We start from the raw sequence: 17,472 nt of genomic DNA, 5'->3' as shown, positions 1-17,472 counted from the left end.
GGCATCCTGAAGCAGGGGGAGAAGGAGAGGAAGAGTCCCCATCCAGCACCTCACAGAGTCCTCCTCCCAGAGTGGGGAGGAGGAGGGAGACTCCGTGAGGTGCTGGATGGGGACTCTGGGAGGAGGAAGAGGAAGGAGAAAATCCCACTCCCCCAGCACGGAACAGAGCCCCCCTCCCAACCGTGCAGGACAACCTATCTAGCGTGGCCCCATTAAGGTGAAGTGGGCAGGGAGAAGGCTTAATTTCTCCCCCATCACTTCCCTGCAGCTGGAGTCCACACCATCTCCAGAGGCCAACACTGCAGCCCTCTGCCCTTGGCCAGAAAATCTGACCCCAGCTGCAGTGGGGGAAGAAGGGAAGGAAGATATAGTTAACTCCCTATCCGCTCACTTTGCCTTAACAGAGCCATGCCAGCCAGCATCTCCCCTAAAGCCATTCCCTGCTCTGGCTAGAGAGCAGAGGGGCAGGGTCAGCCCTGCTGTGGAGCAGAGAGCCCAGCCCAGAGAGCATGCCGGGATGCTGAGGGTCTCTGCTTTACCTTAAACCAGCAAGGAATCTGGAATAACATTGCATATACTGCTTTGAGCCAAACCAGTTGATTCTACACTCAACCAGGTTTCTCTCACACCGGTTGCAGCCATCTTCAAAATGGTTTATGTGCACTGAATGTCTGTTCTGTTACAGGTTTAAACCAGTTTCTGATTACTTAAACCAGTGCACATGTAATGTCTGTCCCTAGCCATAGGGAGAAAGTCAGAATTAATTTAAAACTTCAGCAAAACAAAAGACACCTAAACTACAAACTCTCATTATGGTCACAAACTGACAAAGCAGATTTAGGCTGCATATCAGGAAAAACTTCTTCACAGTAAGGGTGGCCCAAATCTGGAATGGGTTTTCCGAGGGTGGTGGTGCTCTCCCCTACCTTGGGGTCATCTGACCCCAGCACTCTATCCTGCCTAGGCAAGGGTTTGGACTCAATCTGTGGAGGTCCCTTCTGACCCTAGCATCTATGAATCTATGAATTAAAAAAAAGGGGTAATACTGTGTGTTAACACATTATAATCTTGGATCTTGCAACTCAAAAAGTCTTTCTAGGATGCATCTATACATGCAATTAATGTGCATGAATAAACTCCAGGGCCTATTGCTCCAGAGTTTATTTGTGGGCAGCACATGGAGCTCGGTCATAGCAGTCCAGGCTGCCAAGGGAACCAGGAGGTCAGCCCTGGGCTGCTCCAACCAGGCTCCATGTTCAGCAGAAGGGCTGGCTGAGGCACACTGATGCTTCTGCACAGGACTAGCCAGCAGGCAGCCTCTGCTCTGAAATACCTTTGTGCCCCAGCCAGCCCCACCACAGCCCATGGAGCTGTATATCAACAGCCTACAGCCCAACTCAATATAAAAAAAATTCTAAATAATGCTATACAATAGGGCTATGCAAAATTTCTCCATGTTTCATTTTGAAGCTGTTTCAACGTGCTTCAAGCTAAAAACAGTGACATTGAAACAAAACAAAAAGCATTAAAACAGGGGGCTGGCAGAGCCAATCGGAATGCAGCGCTGGTTCTGCCTGCCTCCTGCCGCTGGGCTGCACTCCGATCAGGTCCACCAGCCCCAGGAAGCTCAGTCCAGTGACAGGAGGTAGACAGAGCTGGTGCTGCACTCCGCCTCCCGCCACTGGGAGGAGTTCCATGGGGCTGAGAGTCGCTGGGAGCTGAGCCTGGTGGTGGGAGATGGAATGCAGCAGAGTATGCTGTTATTTTTGAAAAAATTCATGAAACTTTCTTGAAGACTCAATTACAGAACCATATATGCACCTATAGTGAAAGATAGCCATGCTTGTATATGAAAAGTCATCTATTAAATCTTTGATATTTATATGCAGTGGATGTTGAGATTAATTCATTCCATCCAAATCACCATGTGGTTGAACAGACTATTTTTAATCATATGTCAGAATTATTTCTTGGGCATTTCTTACTTCTGGCCTTATCCTGTGAGAAGAAAAGCTAACTCAAAGAGTTAATGAACCACCCAAAGACCACAACTGTCAAAATGCACCCAGCTCAGACATGCTGATTCACGTTCCTCGGAATATGAACACATCACACCAGCCTCTCAGATCCAAGCAGTCTGTCAGCTTCACTTTGATGTGCAACAGGCTAGTACACTTTGCTGCTGATTATCTTCCAAATCTCTTCCAGAGACATTGCCCCAGAGGGCTTCAACTTTGGCCTTTTATCTTTTAGTCTCTTCAAAAAGCTTAACTGTACAATCAGACAGAAGTCTACATTTGCTTTGAGCTCTGAAAGATAACAGATTTTTTAGTTGTGTAGGTAGAACAAACCATTGAAAAAAAACTCTTTCCCCCTTCTCTTTTTTGGATATAAAATAATTGAAATGTTTGGTTTGCATCAACAGTTAACCCCTTTTATGCCTTTCTTTAAAATTGGGGTCAAATTTGAAATGAAAATAATACTTCATAAAATAAAAAGCCAAAACTAAAATGTTTCAATATCCCAAGTTTTCCCAATTATTCAATGAATACAATTAAATTTGTGACTAGAGTCAGTGTCCCATTCCCCTTAAAACTGAAGTTAATGGCCAAAGGAAAAAAAAGAAATTCCTTGCTCTCCATTTGCCTTTTCATCCATTCTAATAGCCCTCCATATTTTAAACCATGCATGTTGTAGATTAAGGCTCTGATTCTGCAAGGCATTTAAGCATATTCTTACTTGTTTTGCCAAATAAGGATCTAAGGGCAAGATTTAGATCAGTAAACTAGGGATGTGGACAGACAATAATTAAAACATTTCAAGCACCAATGAAGTTTCAAGGGGTCAGCTATACACGTACAAACTTTTTGAAACATACAAAAAATGGCTAAGACATTTCAAAATATATCACAAAATTAAGTAGATTTTGGAGCGTTCCAGTTTTGTTACATTTGGACAGGCACAGAAAGCTCATAGGTCCATCAGAATCCCACAGGGCATCACTCTTCCCTCCCCCATTCTTCCACAGGATAGGGAGGGTACAAGGGAGAGATGGGTAGATAGGTGGTAGGATGGATGACTTCCTGTTAGCTGCCTAACAACTGGGTCCCACTCCTAGGACTTCTCACTTGCTGCAGCTCTGGTTTCCTTCAAGTGGAAAGGTAGAGGTGAGTGGGAGAAGAGAGCTTCTAATGATTGGAAGCTTGAAACCCCAAGGTGGGAACCCTACCATTGTCACAGACCCCTGCTGACCCCACTGAAACTCTTGAAGCCAGGTACTCTTCTGGCCTCGCAAGACTTGTGCATGCACCTGCACCGACTGTGGTGCCTAGCTTTCCAGCCCCATTCTGCCACCACTGCAGGTACAGGAGCCTCAGATCAGAAGGGAGATCATTGCTATAATCCCTGCTTCTCCTGAGGGGGATCCTTGCAACACCCCATGGGAAAGAAGGAGACCCCATGCCACTGTCCCTGTCTCTCCAGAACAAGAAACCTCTTATCACCAACAATCCAAATGGGGGCACTAAGAGTGCCAAACAGTTCTAGGTAGAAAGCTATGGCAGTCTTAAATCCCTAAATTGTCTTATTCCAACATTTCACAGAGAAATGGGAATGAGACATTTTTATTTTCAATTATTTTGCTGATTTGTTCCAGATATAGCAAGGCACAAAGAAAGTAATTCCAAAATATGTATTATGCTATTAAACTGAACTGCCTTTAAAGTAAAGAAAATCCGCAAAATTCTACAAGCCACAACACAACTAGGGTTTAGCTGCAACTGCCAACACAACTGTAATTGCTTAGAGTACTATATCTACCCAAATCCAAGATGGTCCTGAATTTAAGATGACCCCCTCTCTCCAATAATTGGATCTTATACACAGAAAATGTATTTAATTTGTTAAAATTTTCCATTTCTAGCATCTAATTATGGGAGGCCATCTTAAATTCATCCCCACTCCCACCTTCACCACAGGGAAACAAGTGGCCCCTTGTCAGCCCCCATACCACACCACTTGTGCCCTCCACTGCCTGCCTCCCTCCTCCCTTCGCCCCCCCCACCACAGCCTTTCATAAATACATAGATTGTAAGGATCTGGAAGGAACCTCGCAATATCATTGGGTCCAGCCCCCGTGCACTGGCAGGAAAGACAACTAGGGTCAGGTGACCCCAGAGAGGTGACCTCACCTTTGCCTCATCCCACTACCTCATCTCCCTCCACCTGCCCCCACCCCCTGCAGCCTTTTCCTCGTATTCTCCCCTCCCTCCCTGCAACTTCTGCCCCCTACCAACTGTCCTACCTCCCCCCACTAAGACAAGGGGCTTTCCCCTCCATGTTTTAAAGTTGGGGGACCTCATCTTGGAACTGAGTAAATACATTGAAAAATTACACTCTTAACATATACATTTTCAGACTCATTCTCTAAGCTATCATCCATTCTAGTAATGATACCTTAAGATTTCTGATGGGGCAAAACACTTATCTAATAAGTAGTAAAAATTTGGGCTTTAAATGGTTAATGATTCTGGTACTTCCTGGGCATAATTGAGCTTCTGAGTTAATAGTTCATTAAAGTGAATGGGAAAGTTCATGCCTCTTGATACTGTTATTTCAGTCTGTCTGGCTGCAGAAGCAGAGCAGAGCAGATTATTTTGGCTTCAGAATCAACTCAGGCTCTATGATGGCAAAACCATGGTAGTCTGTATGTCCTAGGAGGCCAAAACCATGGAACATTAATTTCTCTGATAAACAGGATCCTAAATGGTTACTGATACTGAAAATGCAATAAACGCTAATACATTTAGGGACAAATTTAATTAAAGCAGCTACTCAACAAAAAGCAACACAACCTATTTGGCATCCATGAGCCAATCAGGCAAGAAGATTCACCTCCCACACTAATTCTTATTTGATGGGAAATTATTAGTCTAAAATTAAATCATTTAAGTGATATCCAACAGCCTTATGCTGCCTGGACTTGGTTGGTTCCCTAACAGCATGACCTGTTGCTTTGAAATTTAAAGCAAATTGTTTTCATGTTTATAACATTTCCAGTGACATTTAGATAACGAATCAATCTCCCTCTGATGCTCTACAGACTGTTTCCGCTGAAACAGGGAAACCATTAAGTTCAACCGAGTGAATGAAGTTGGCTTCCAGCTTCAAAAATCTTTAGGAAAACAACATGAAAATGGGCAATCATTCTCCAGGGGCAGAGGTTTTCCTACTGCTTCATTTTTTTATGGCCAAGTTGTGAGAAAAACTGCGTTTAGCCTTTGACATTACATTTAGTAACTGTTCACTGACAACTTGCCAATACTGTAAAGTAAATTGTAGTGAAGCGTCTGTTCAAATACAGGCATATGTTAGCCTGAAAAAGCCAATCCATGCATACAAAGCTCACAAAGAATCCAGCAGTTTTGTAGAGAAGTCAGTTTAGCACAGAGGAATAAAAGCAAAAGGGTCCTCATGGCATTATCATCATCGTCATCAATTTAATCTTACTCAAGTAGTATGATTTTTTCAGAGAACATCTTAAAAGACAGCAGATGCACAAAATCAACTTCTTTGTAAGTAACCTCCAAAACTAATAAGCTCTAACTACCACAAGAGCATTTTAGTCCCAGACTAAGTACAGATGGTCAAAAGCTCAAAGGCTGAATTGACTCAGTCTTTGCAGGTTAGTCTAAGATGCAGAGATTAAACTGAGAAACAACTGGACACACGTTTACTTCTGATTCAGGAAATAAAGCCACATGTCTGCAGTGACTGAGGCCAGAAGCTGGAGGTTGCTAACACACAGCTCTCTGGCACATAGCCAGCATGGTCTGCACATTCGCTTCCTCTTCCTACAGCCCCCAAGGTCTCTGGGGTTTGCAGTCCAGACCCCAGCAGCAGGACTCTGCAGGGCTGCTCATCACTTCCTCTTCCTGCTTCCAGGCACAGGCAGGGGTGGCTTCTGCCCCTGCCTCTGGGATTTGTAGTCCACAGTCACAGCCAGCAGTAAGTTTGTACAGGTGAAAGGGTGTTTAACCTCCCCCTCCCTAGCCTCAGATCCCAGCCCAGGTGTAACTGGAGATGGGGTGGGAGGACAGTCCCTGCCTTCCCCTCCTCCCCCCAACCCATCTCTGCTGGAACAGACAGCCCAGCCCAGTCCAGCCAAGGGCTGGAAAGCATGCTGGGATACTGGGGGACTGCGATTTAATTTGAACCACAAAGGGGTCTGGGACAGAAGTTCCATAAACCAGTTTGACCCAAATCAGTTAAGTCTGATACTACATTCAACCAGGTTTATCTTAAACCAGTTTCAGTCATTTTGAAACTGGTTTATATGCCCTGAACACCTGTTCTGTTACAGGTTTAAACCACTTTCCAATTACTTAAACTGGTTTATGTGCAACTTCTGTCTCTAGCCCCAGAGAGCAGAAAAGACTTAACACAAGGCCAACAAAATATCAACCAAGTGAAAGGACTTGTGACAGTTCCTACATTTGTAAGTACTATCAATAAAACAACAACAGCAAACCCATATATATGGGTTTTTTAAACAAACTAGAAGATTTACTATCATAACTTTTCTTACATTAATACAATCTGTGGGGCAAAAACCTCAGTGAATCTCAAAGAGTGTATACTATGCTTGACAGATCTACTCTGCTTTACTGACAGGACAGAGCACCATGAGAAACTGAACTTGAAAAGTAAAAAGTGTGTGCAATGGAATACATGTTCATTAAGATTATATGCCCAGTTTTTGTTTCTCCAGGTCTACAGGAGAAGTTTAGATGATAATTTGTATAAGATGGTTTGGATAGGGATAATCCTACCTGAGGCAGGGTATTGGACTAGGGACCCTGGAGGCCTGTTCCAGCCCTGCTTCTCTATGATGCCAAATATGCATAGTATAATACTAACTACCTTTTACAAATTGAAGTTGAAATTATTCAGAGGCATTAATTTATTTACCACCAAAACAATCATTATGGAAACAAAACAGTAAAAACTAGATAAAGTTTTTTTTGAGTTTGCTTTGTTTTGTTAAACACGGATACTTTCTATTTCTGCTCTGGAACTCCAAAATCTCCAAGTCTTCCTACTCATCTATTAAAAAGACAGATTTTTCTAGAGTTCATCTTGGTATGCAAGGCCAGTAGCAACCCCATACATTCTGTATCCTATTGCATTTCATTGCTTTTTGTCATCCCTTTGTACTAGGAGTTGGTTCAGCCCAGACTTATTCATAACCACCCCAGATTCCTAGTTCCTTTACTATAGTAGGCTGACTGCTTAACTTTGTTTCTCAGCAAAGGATGGCAGATACAAAAGGAGTAAAGAAAATGCAGTCTGGGTTTTGAGCCCTTCAAGTCTCTGTACTACTAGCTGTTTCCAGTAGGCATATTGCAATGTGTCCAACGTTGCCAGGCAAAGATCTTTTCCTGTTTATTTTGCCTTAGCTAACAGTCTCCTGGCTGACTTGTTCTCTCTATTTACTTGCCTAGTGTGTATTTTGCTATTTTATTTACAAAAGCAGCTTCTGAAGTGCAGTTGGATGCCCATCATCATATCCTCAGAAAGTCACAGAAGGATAAAAACAAGATAGGAGCTCTTTAGTTGAATGGGAGACCTACACCCCAGCTTCTACTCATTGCCACTAACAAGGGAAGAAGGGAAGAACAGAGATGGAGGTGCTAAGCAAACAGGATTCATAACTATACCCCACAGTTACAATGTGCCCATGCCTCAGAGCTGCATGTCAGGCAAAGAACATCACACATTTATGGAAAGCAGAAGAGTAATGGAGCCCAGCTGTGGTATTTATTACAATTTATATCATACCTCCCAGCTGTCACAACTGTTCTCTATTAGGAGCAATGAGAGCTGTTAGAATGGAACCTAGATGCTTTCACTGGCTTCCTAAAAATCACTCAAGATCACTGGAACAGTGCTTGACTTTGACAAGGTCACAACTTTGACAGGGAAAGGTCCATGAAATGCCATACTATTATTAGCGTTTGTATTACAGCAGCAGTTTCAAATCCCAACAGATATTGGGACCCATGGTGTGCTACACAACATGTGCATGTATCACACACTGTATGTACATATGTGGTAAGCAAAAATCTATACCCTACAGGGTTTGCAAGATAAACAGGCCAAGGCAACAGAGGGACAGAAAAATGAAATGACATCCGAAATCATAAAGTTGACATTATAGCTTACCACAGCTACCAGAGGAAAAAAACAACTATGATGTATTCTTATCCTCCTTGAATACTTAAATTTGAAGACCAAATTAATGTATTAATTCCAAACACAGACACACTAAACATTACAGAGTAAAATAGACAGCCCCAGAACAATAGGAATCCATCTAGGAATATCCCATACTTGTCAATACACTGCAATATTAGAACCAGTGTAGACAGAAAATACACAGAAATTACACTGATTTAACTGAAATAGGTGTCCAAATTGATTTACTTAAAAAAAAACTAAAAAAAAATAAAAATCAATGCAACCCCCTTCTATGCATTATTAAATGTGGGGAAATTAGTTTGGTCACCAAAAAAACTAAATCAGTATTTACCAGTCTTAATCTGATTTAACAGTGATCACATGTTACACCCGATGATCTCCCGAGGTCCCTTCCAGCCCTAATGTCTATGAAATCAGCAGACTTGACTAATCTAACTAAATCAGTTTAGAAATCAAGTAAGTTAAATCTGTACAATTTCTATATTTAGGCCAGGTCTTAAAATGTAGCAGTATAGGATATGGCATTTTTCTGTTCCCCATTTTGGCTCATTTTCAATGACTGGACATTCATTGCTTTTAAATACTAATTTGCTGCATTTATAGGAACAAAATATATAGACAAAAACGTCTACTCTGGCAACATATAATGCATAAAACATAGTAACAAGTTATATTTTAGATCTGAGAATTTTCTGACAAAAACTGGGCGATTTCTGCGATTCTGAAATAAAAGTCCTTATAGAGGGTTCTCTGCATCTTCAGTTTGTCAACACTGTCTTAGCCAACCTTGAGACATGGTAATATTTGGTCCATTATACCCACTGAATCTGGGCTATGGATTTAAATTATTCTGATCCATTGAAGAGAAAGGGAGACTCAGGCCCTGCTCTATTTGGGAATCAGGGCCCTGAATCCACATACAGTCTCAAAGCTGACATCATTACTGCTCTATTTGAATACAAAGATCCACCTACATGGATCTCCTTACAGGAAGAGAGCTTGCTGAAGAAGTTTCTTTGTAGAAGCCCAGGTTAGAGCACATGAAAAATTTAATAGATAAGGATGGCATGGAATGCAGGAAAATTAGAAAACTAGAAAACAGGAGAAAGAAAATTAGATTGTACCAAAAATGAACATATCTATTAAATGAGAAAGACATACATGTCACATAATTGAATAAAAGAGGAAAGGAAAAATATGGTCTGCTGAGGAAGTGGAATTGTTTCTAAATTCAAATCAATTTTGCAATTGGTTTTGCATATCCAGACAGAATAAAGTTACATCTAAACAATCGTCAATAAGTCTCTCCAAAGCAAGGTGTCATTAAATCACCACTTATTTAGTCACATGTTTGTTATTGCTATTTTTTCCTCTCCTTATCACAATAACTCCTATTTTTATCAAATGGTTTACTCAGAGTCACAGACAAGACAGTTTGTCAAGTCTGTCCAACAGTTTAATACATGTCATAATAAATCATGAGAAAAGGTATTTTAAATCCTCAATTTTCATTTCCAATTTTTAACTGCATTTCATTGCTTATTTTCTGAGGACATGTAATAAGTGAACATTCAGAAAATAAAATTTCCACATAATCATAGTACTAGAACTTTATGCCAGACCTCAAATATCATGCATTTGTGATGTTACTTCAAAATCACTTAACCTTCCGCTGCTATTTTCTCTTCTTTAACTCCCATACAAATTCAGCTACTTCTATTTTGACCAAATCCTGATATCTTTAAAGAAAAAATAGTCAATGACATGGGTGAGGAAAATGATCTATTATTTACTTGTTAGTTTTAATCCATAAGTGAAACAGTTCTCTGTGGAACTCCCTCTTGGTTAGGCGAGAAGCCCACAGCTGAGCAAAGTATCTCCACAGTCCTGGATCATGTACAAGCGTGACTCGCCCAACTACTATTAAGTAGGGATGTGCGAAACGGGCCGTATTTGATTTGGCCAGAATTGGGGACAGCGAGTCAATTAATTGATTTGTATCACTATCCTGATTTGATTCAGCCAAATCCAAATCTGAAGATTTGATACTGATTCAGATATAGACACAGCTTTAAATGCATTTCCTACATACCTCAAGGTACCCGGCGTTCCAATACTCAAGAATAGCCATATTCAAGAATGACCACGTTAAAGAATTTGCTGTTCTATGTTAGCAGTATTAAAAGGGGGGGAGGGGTTCCCCCTAAATGCTTTCCACTATGTTAAAAAATGCCCATGGTCTGTAATAAATGCAAAACTGTTTTGCATGTACTTCCCTTGGCAGCAGAGTAAAACAAATCAGGAATCAGCAATAACCAACACAACCCACATTTCAAGCAATGCCATTTCCTAATCATCTGAGTCTCTCTCTCTCTTTTAAATTTTCAACAACAAAAAAAAATCTTCCCCCTGCTCAGTTCCCCAGTCCTTTTAATTCCTCTCCCCTTGCCTTTCTTAATTAATTGCCATTTCAAACGCATCCATTTTTTCAGCAACTTCTGATTAGGTTTTTCCTTAAACAACGTATATTTAAAATTAGAGGAAAGACTTTTTTCAGATTGGTTTCCTAATTATAGCTATTTATAGAAGTTTCTCAATTTAGTGATTCAGTTTGTCAGGATTCCCTACGTGTTCTAGGAAATCATTGGCTGATTTATAAAATGTCACAGAAATATAGGACACAATGAAAGAATGACACTGGAGATTTTCTAAAGTTGCACTTCCTGGACTTATAAAAAGACTGCAATCACTCAAACCACTATAAAGAGCAAGGTAACAATTTAACTTGGCATTTATATAAAACATAATTTTTCACTAACAGTGTAAAAGATTTTTATCCATTCTACCAATTTACACAGAATTAAAACAGAACATAAATGTATGATGATATGAAACAAAAGGTAAACTGAAGCAGTGAACAATAAAACACAACTGGAAAATTCTATTTGATTTTGGCCTTCATTCTTTGTGCAATTAGCTCAAATACAACAAAGGAGTCTAAGTAGAGTTCTACTTAAGGCGTGCCAAAGCAAAGGAAAAAAAAATCATAGGCCATGAACTACCCCCTCCCCAGGCCACTGATTGGCTGAGGAATTCTGGAGGCCTTGCCCCTCACTGCTGATTGGCCCAGGGGTAATAACAACAGCCCCTGCCCTTTGTTGTTGGTTGGAAGAAAAGGCCAGCGCCACACAAAAGGCAGCCCTTTTAGTCAATCACTGGCAATCTTGGCTGTCCACTTTGTGCCAGTGGCTTTTCCCCCTCCCCTCCATCCAGTGGCCTGCAACTCCAGGCTGCAGCAGCCACTGGCTTCTACTGGGGAGCCTGTATTTTATTTTTAATAAGTTTTTAAATGTTTATTTGAAAATGGAGATGCTTCTAGAATGCATTTCTGGTAGGTGTAAAATATCTTATTTTCATCCAGTAATTTAGGGTTCTTAACTGAGCTAAAGTGCTCATATTTATCAGTCCAGTTTCAGAGCACAAGAGCTCGCCTTCCCCACCCCCACACCATCATAAAATTAGGCAGAGATAAAAGCTGCCTAAAGAACCAATAAGAAATCTTTTTAGTTTTGTGGTGGTCCATGGCACCCTAGATTTTTTACTCCACACAACAAATGGACTCTACATTGGATCTACAGACCCCTTAGTGGTTCCAGAACTGCTCTTATGCCCATCTTATTGTAGAAAGATAAAACTCTACCCAAAGCTTGTTTTACTCTAATAATTACATTTTAAATTGCTTATTTCATCTCAGATTTTTGCTAATATACATTCCAGGATATTTAAAAGATAACAGGACCTCTAGTTTCTTTTTCTATTAAAAAAAAAACCAAATTTTACTTCCTCCTTCTATATCCAAAGACCAATACCTTGGTTTTAGTTGTGTTGATTTCTCAGAAATTTGAGATGCAATCCTGTTGAAAGGCATCTAATAATTTTTGTAGACCTATTTGGGATTGCAACAGAATTAATTAAGTCATTCAGCGATAGGGACATTCAAAATGATGGGTGCATGGAATTGATTCCTTGTTAGCACATTTTAGATCATTCAAGAATAAGCTGAAGTAGTACAGCAAGCAAACTTCTTTGCCATATTCTTGTTTTAGTTGGGAAACTATTGGATAGGGCACTGCCAATCCCATAATGAGCCCCAGATGCTGTGTCTGAATACTAAATGATGATTAATTGTAAGAGAGCCTTGTGTATTGATGTTACTGCCTGTTTCTTCCATAATTTTAATCTGTCTATGGAGTCAAAGTCTCACTGCAGCTCTGTGAAGGCTATACGTTAAAATACAAAATCATATGTATATTTAGATGCCAAGTAACGGTTCATACAAGAATAGCCTGTTCTTCTCCCAAGATGTTATTTTTCAGAGATCCATATCTAAAGTTGAAAAAGTAAATGTCTGCCAAGTATTTTGGCAAAAACATGCATACAACTAATGAGGTGATAGGATACTGGATCTCTCTCATCACCATTATTAAAAATTGGGACTATTACATTTTCATTCCAATTCTTTGGATAAAAGCATTCTAAAATAACTGTCTATTATTTACCAGAATCAGGCACCAACAGTCAATGAACAGTCAATGAATTCCCTGAACATTTCTGGAGAAAGAAAAATCAAGACTAGGGGCCATTCTATTTCTCGGTAAAGATGTACATAAACTTATTTGAAATTCAGAGGCGAGATAAAGATCTGCTTGTCATTTAACAAAGAACATTTTCATCAGTAAGAAGCTACCATTTTCTTTGCCATCTGCAAATATGCTGTTAATTTAAAAAAAACAAAAACAAAAATAAGCAGCCTATAAGTACATAAAGGGTGTGCATCAGGATCTGGGGGAATGCCTGTTCACCAGAGCACCCTAGGGGATGACAAGGTCCAGTTGTCACAAACTCCTGCAAAACTGTTTTACGCTGGACATAACATAAAACTTCTTTACTGGCCTGGAATAGACTCCCCCAGCACCTACTCTGGACACTTCTAAGAAATATTTGGACACATATTTTGCTGGGATCCTTTGACTGTAGCTGACTTCCTGCCCTTTGGGCAGGTGGGGCTGGACCCAATGATCTTATGAGGTCCCTTCCAGCCCTAATGTCTATGAAATCTATGAAAAGCCATCTCTCTTCAGTGATACACGCATCAGGAATTACACTAAGTTCTTTGGTCCCTTTGGCTATAATTTGCCAAAAAAATCTTTATTTTTCCCCTATAGCCACTAGTTACTCCCATAGCTTCATTTGATATTGTTTCTTTTTCTTATCTATTAATATTTATAATCTATTTCAATCTTCTTGATCCATTGGAAGTTAATGCAGTCATTTTTAGACTAGTATTCCTCCAAAGCAACTCTTAAATCATCTTCAGCCTGAAAACAGCCCTCATTAAACCAGGGTTTGTGCCACAAACAGTACTTATTCCCAGCAAAGATACTCTCTTTTGTGAGGGCATTTCCCAACAATCAGACAACTCTTCATATTGTATAATTGCTTCTTGGGGTTCTTGTACTTGGAGATCAAGAGATAAGTGGACTAAGAAAGTGTCTTTCAAAAGAGCAGCACATTTATCTCATAACTAATTATTCCATTGAATTCTCTTTTTATTGTCTTCTTCTATTTTGGAGGCTAGTTTTATAGTCTGAGGAGAGCGCCTCAAAAATAATGGAATTTTTAGAGAAAGGGGGAAGCGGTTACTTTCCACATGTGGTAAAATTTCAAATGATGTATGACATATGTGGATCTATTTTTATACACACACACACACACCTATATGTATAATTGTGATTTTACTACTCCAATATATATATATATAAATAAAATCACAATTGCTCCCTTAGTCATTACAAATGTGAATGCCCCTGGTACATCTTTGTCAATTCATCCCTTAGACATTCTAAAATTCTTTTCTGCAATGAACTTTTAGAGGCATCATCCTCCTTCCTTTAGTTTCTTATCACAAAGTTGCAGGGTGGGGGTCCCCATATTTCATTAATATTTTCAATATTATGGGTGTCAGTGCCACCAGCTCTAGAATGAAAAATCTCCTACTATTATCATCTCCAATTCTGGAAACTTATTTTATATTATCTCAAGAGTATTTTATAGCAATTCCTATTGCAAAAATTTCATCAGATCTTGATGCAAGTGGTGGGAAGTAAAAATGAATACAAACCAATGAAGGTCTATAATGGAATTTAATTAGAACTGCTAGCAGTTGGCTAAAGTCTAATCCCTCAATCAGACTTCTTACTGAGTGGTGCTACTCTTACAGACATTTTTATAAAATGAAATAAACCAGGAATGGACACCATCTTCCCCATGTGTCTCCTATAAAATAATTAATAGGAATTTTCCACAATGGGTTGGATAATTTGTTCAACCACCCAGCTATTTTCCAGACTAAGGGTATTCAATCTGGCCTACAGGCCAGATTCAGTCTGCAGCACCGTGTCATCCAGCCCACAGGGCTCCCAATGGGTCTGGAAATTTGGTAGTCGGGAAACAGTGGCACTGCTCCACTGCTACCAAATTTCCAGACCTGTGGCTCTGTGCTCTGGATCAGATATGCAGACCAAGGCCCAGTACTGGTGTGGGGAGCTGGAAGTGGGCAGTGCCAGGCCCCAAACCTCATGGCAGGGGGTGGCACCAGTTCCTCAGGGCCCAATCCCAGCACACAGTGCAGGGAGGGGGAAGTACTGGGTCCCAGGGCCCAGTCCTGGTACATTGGGTTCCATCTGGCCTACAGACTGACTCCAGGCCACTCATCTAAACAGCAGGGACAAAAGGCTGAGCACCACTGTTCCAGACCAGTCTCACCTAAGGGTACATCAGTCTGGTTCGCTTTAAAATCTACATGGCTAGAGCAGTCACTGGTGGCAACTGAGGCCCTTAACTGCCTATTATATTTGCTACTCTGGAGTGGTAGGGTATCTTCCTGGATTACTACCCCATTAAGTGCGTAATAGGCACCTGCGGATAATCCTGAAAGTCAATCATATAAACTCTTAAAACCAACTCTCATGGGAACCTGAGCCTTTCAATGGTTGAATTCTGGATGCATAAATATTATTTTCTAATAGCTGAAGTGAGATTCTAAATCTTTTGGGTAAGAAATGTGCAGTTCTGCATTTCACATTGAAGTAGTTCTTTCATGTGGATAAAAGTTGAATAATAAGACATTTTGCTCTGTTAAGTCATTTGTTTTCAGTAGAGCTACAATTAAAGAAAGAGGACGAAATTTTCAGATGGTCAGATTCTGAAACTGTCACTGTTCAGGGTTTTAGTATTATTAAGTCCATTCCTTAAGAAGTCATTGCTTATCAGTTTCCCATCAATTGCTTTAAGTAAACCATTGTGTGCTTCTAGATGTAATTTTAAATCACAAATTAAATTTCTTAATTGCTCTTTAATCATTTAAAAGGAGAACATTTCCTTCTTCAGTTTCCTTTAATCACAGCAACAACTGAGAACATGAGAGAGACTTGGCGGGTGTGATAGTCTGGAGCATCCTTATACCTTTCATCTTCCCATTGTAGGGCTGTATCATGTATCCACGTCTTATCTCCTTGGGGGGGGGGGGAGGCAGAGCCAAGCAGCAAATTTAAATTGTCCCTCAAATTGAAGTCAAAGATAATGGATAGTTGTGGATCTGATAAATCTATATTAAAATTTATTTTACCCACAGTGCCTATAGTTTATGAGGCTGAAATCAGGTTTCTTCATCATTGATGTTCTCTTCCAACATTCTCAATTTGTCCAGGTTGTGTCACTGGATTACTACTGAGAGTATTACTGACCTGAAGTAAAGACGTTCTTTTTAGGCCTTTTTACAATAAGATTTGCAAGTTTTAGCTATGTAGACAAATCTCTGTTTACTGACAGCAAAGGAGTAGAGACAAGGGGTGCTTCCATGCTCAGCAGACTAAAAGTCATATTACAGTTGATGAGAGCTTTTCATTATAAAAGCAATTACCCAAACCAAGGAATTCCTTCCTTAGGGCACACTGGATTTTTAACAGCCAGCTAATAAATAAGTGTTGACAACAGACCAATAAAACAGAAAATGCTCAATAAAATAGTAGAGATGAGAGAATAAGCTAGAAGTTATCAACACTTAAAAAAACAAAAACAAAAAACAGATTAATTCAAAGTACACCTGTTTCAAACATACAGAGTGGTTGCTACCTCCAGGGCAGCAGTAGTTTAGGGATGGGGGTGGGTCCAGTTCACCCAGGTGCAGAAGGGTCCACTAACCGAGTCACTGCTGGGCTCCCGCCTGCATGCAGCTCCACTCTGCCTCCTTATTACAAAGGAATGAACCGAGTGAAATAATCTTTTACTTACACATAAAGCATGACTGTTCCAAGTGGGGGGAAAAACTCCATAGATGTGACTATATGCTTTAAGTAAATGAAGCATCTAATCTTGAACAAATGCTGTGGGATATATTTTCCAGCACAGAGGGTGCACTCTAACCGTAATGTCTCTCTTGTGTTGCAGAACACTTCAGTGTTACTTACCTGTTATGTGAAACATAATTTAAAGCCAAGAAATAGGTGCTATTCTCTTTGGAAAACCTTCTTATCCAATTTTTTATTAATTCAATAGCTGTTGTAATATAATTAAACAAAAGTCAATTTTCTAATATGTTTAAACACAATAATTAGCAGATACATTGCTAAGAAGCAAACAGCTGAGCACACTCAGGTAATCAGCCAGACATTCAGCAATTAATCAGCACTCATTTAGAGTCAAATGAAGTCATTATTCTTCCTCATTCTAAAAGCCTGCAGGTTTCCTGCAGGCTGAAACAGAAGCTGTAAGGGGGATGCTTTGGTGGTAACACCAGGAAGCTTCATGTGTTTGGGGATTGTGCAGCAGCTTTTGAAGCACACAATGTAACACGTGACTATAAGAGGCAGCACTGAATACAGTTAGGCTTGGCAGAATTTGGTTTTTATTTTGTAATTAATTTTGATGGTTAAAAATCTATGTTTATTATTAATCATTTATTTAGATTGTTATTAATTTAAGTTTTCAGGATTCAGAAAAATTAGGAGGGGGGGGTGCGCGTGCACACACACAGAGACATGTCCACTTCCTCCTCCAGTCCAGCACGCAGTAGGCATGAGAGAAGTTGCTGGGCTGTCAGTCCACTGCCTAGCCCCCATGCACAGTCCCAGTAAGTTTAGCATCTGCTTTCCT

General features: G+C 40.1%; 1 protein-coding gene and 1 long non-coding RNA gene across 2 annotated transcripts in view; one reads left to right on the top strand and one right to left on the bottom strand.

Annotated features, from left to right (window-relative positions):
• The window catches only part of LOC109315484, a 17,689-nt gene extending 13,676 nt beyond the window's left edge, over nucleotides 1-4,013 (top strand). Inside the window, exons 2-3 of the long non-coding RNA XR_002102515.1 lie at nucleotides 218-222; nucleotides 4,001-4,013. This is a non-coding gene — a long non-coding RNA (uncharacterized LOC109315484). The remainder of the gene's footprint in view (nucleotides 1-217; nucleotides 223-4,000) is intronic.
• KCNC2 (potassium voltage-gated channel subfamily C member 2) overlaps nucleotides 1-17,472 on the bottom strand; it is a 176,947-nt gene that overhangs the window by 140,553 nt on the left and 18,922 nt on the right.

Source organism: Crocodylus porosus, unplaced genomic scaffold (assembly GCF_001723895.1).
Source record: "Crocodylus porosus isolate Cpor-Errol unplaced genomic scaffold, CroPor_comp1, whole genome shotgun sequence".
Taxonomy (NCBI): domain Eukaryota; kingdom Metazoa; phylum Chordata; order Crocodylia; family Crocodylidae; genus Crocodylus; species Crocodylus porosus.
The sequence above is the reverse complement of the archived record's forward strand: the minus strand, read 5'-3'. Positions and strand labels throughout refer to the sequence as shown.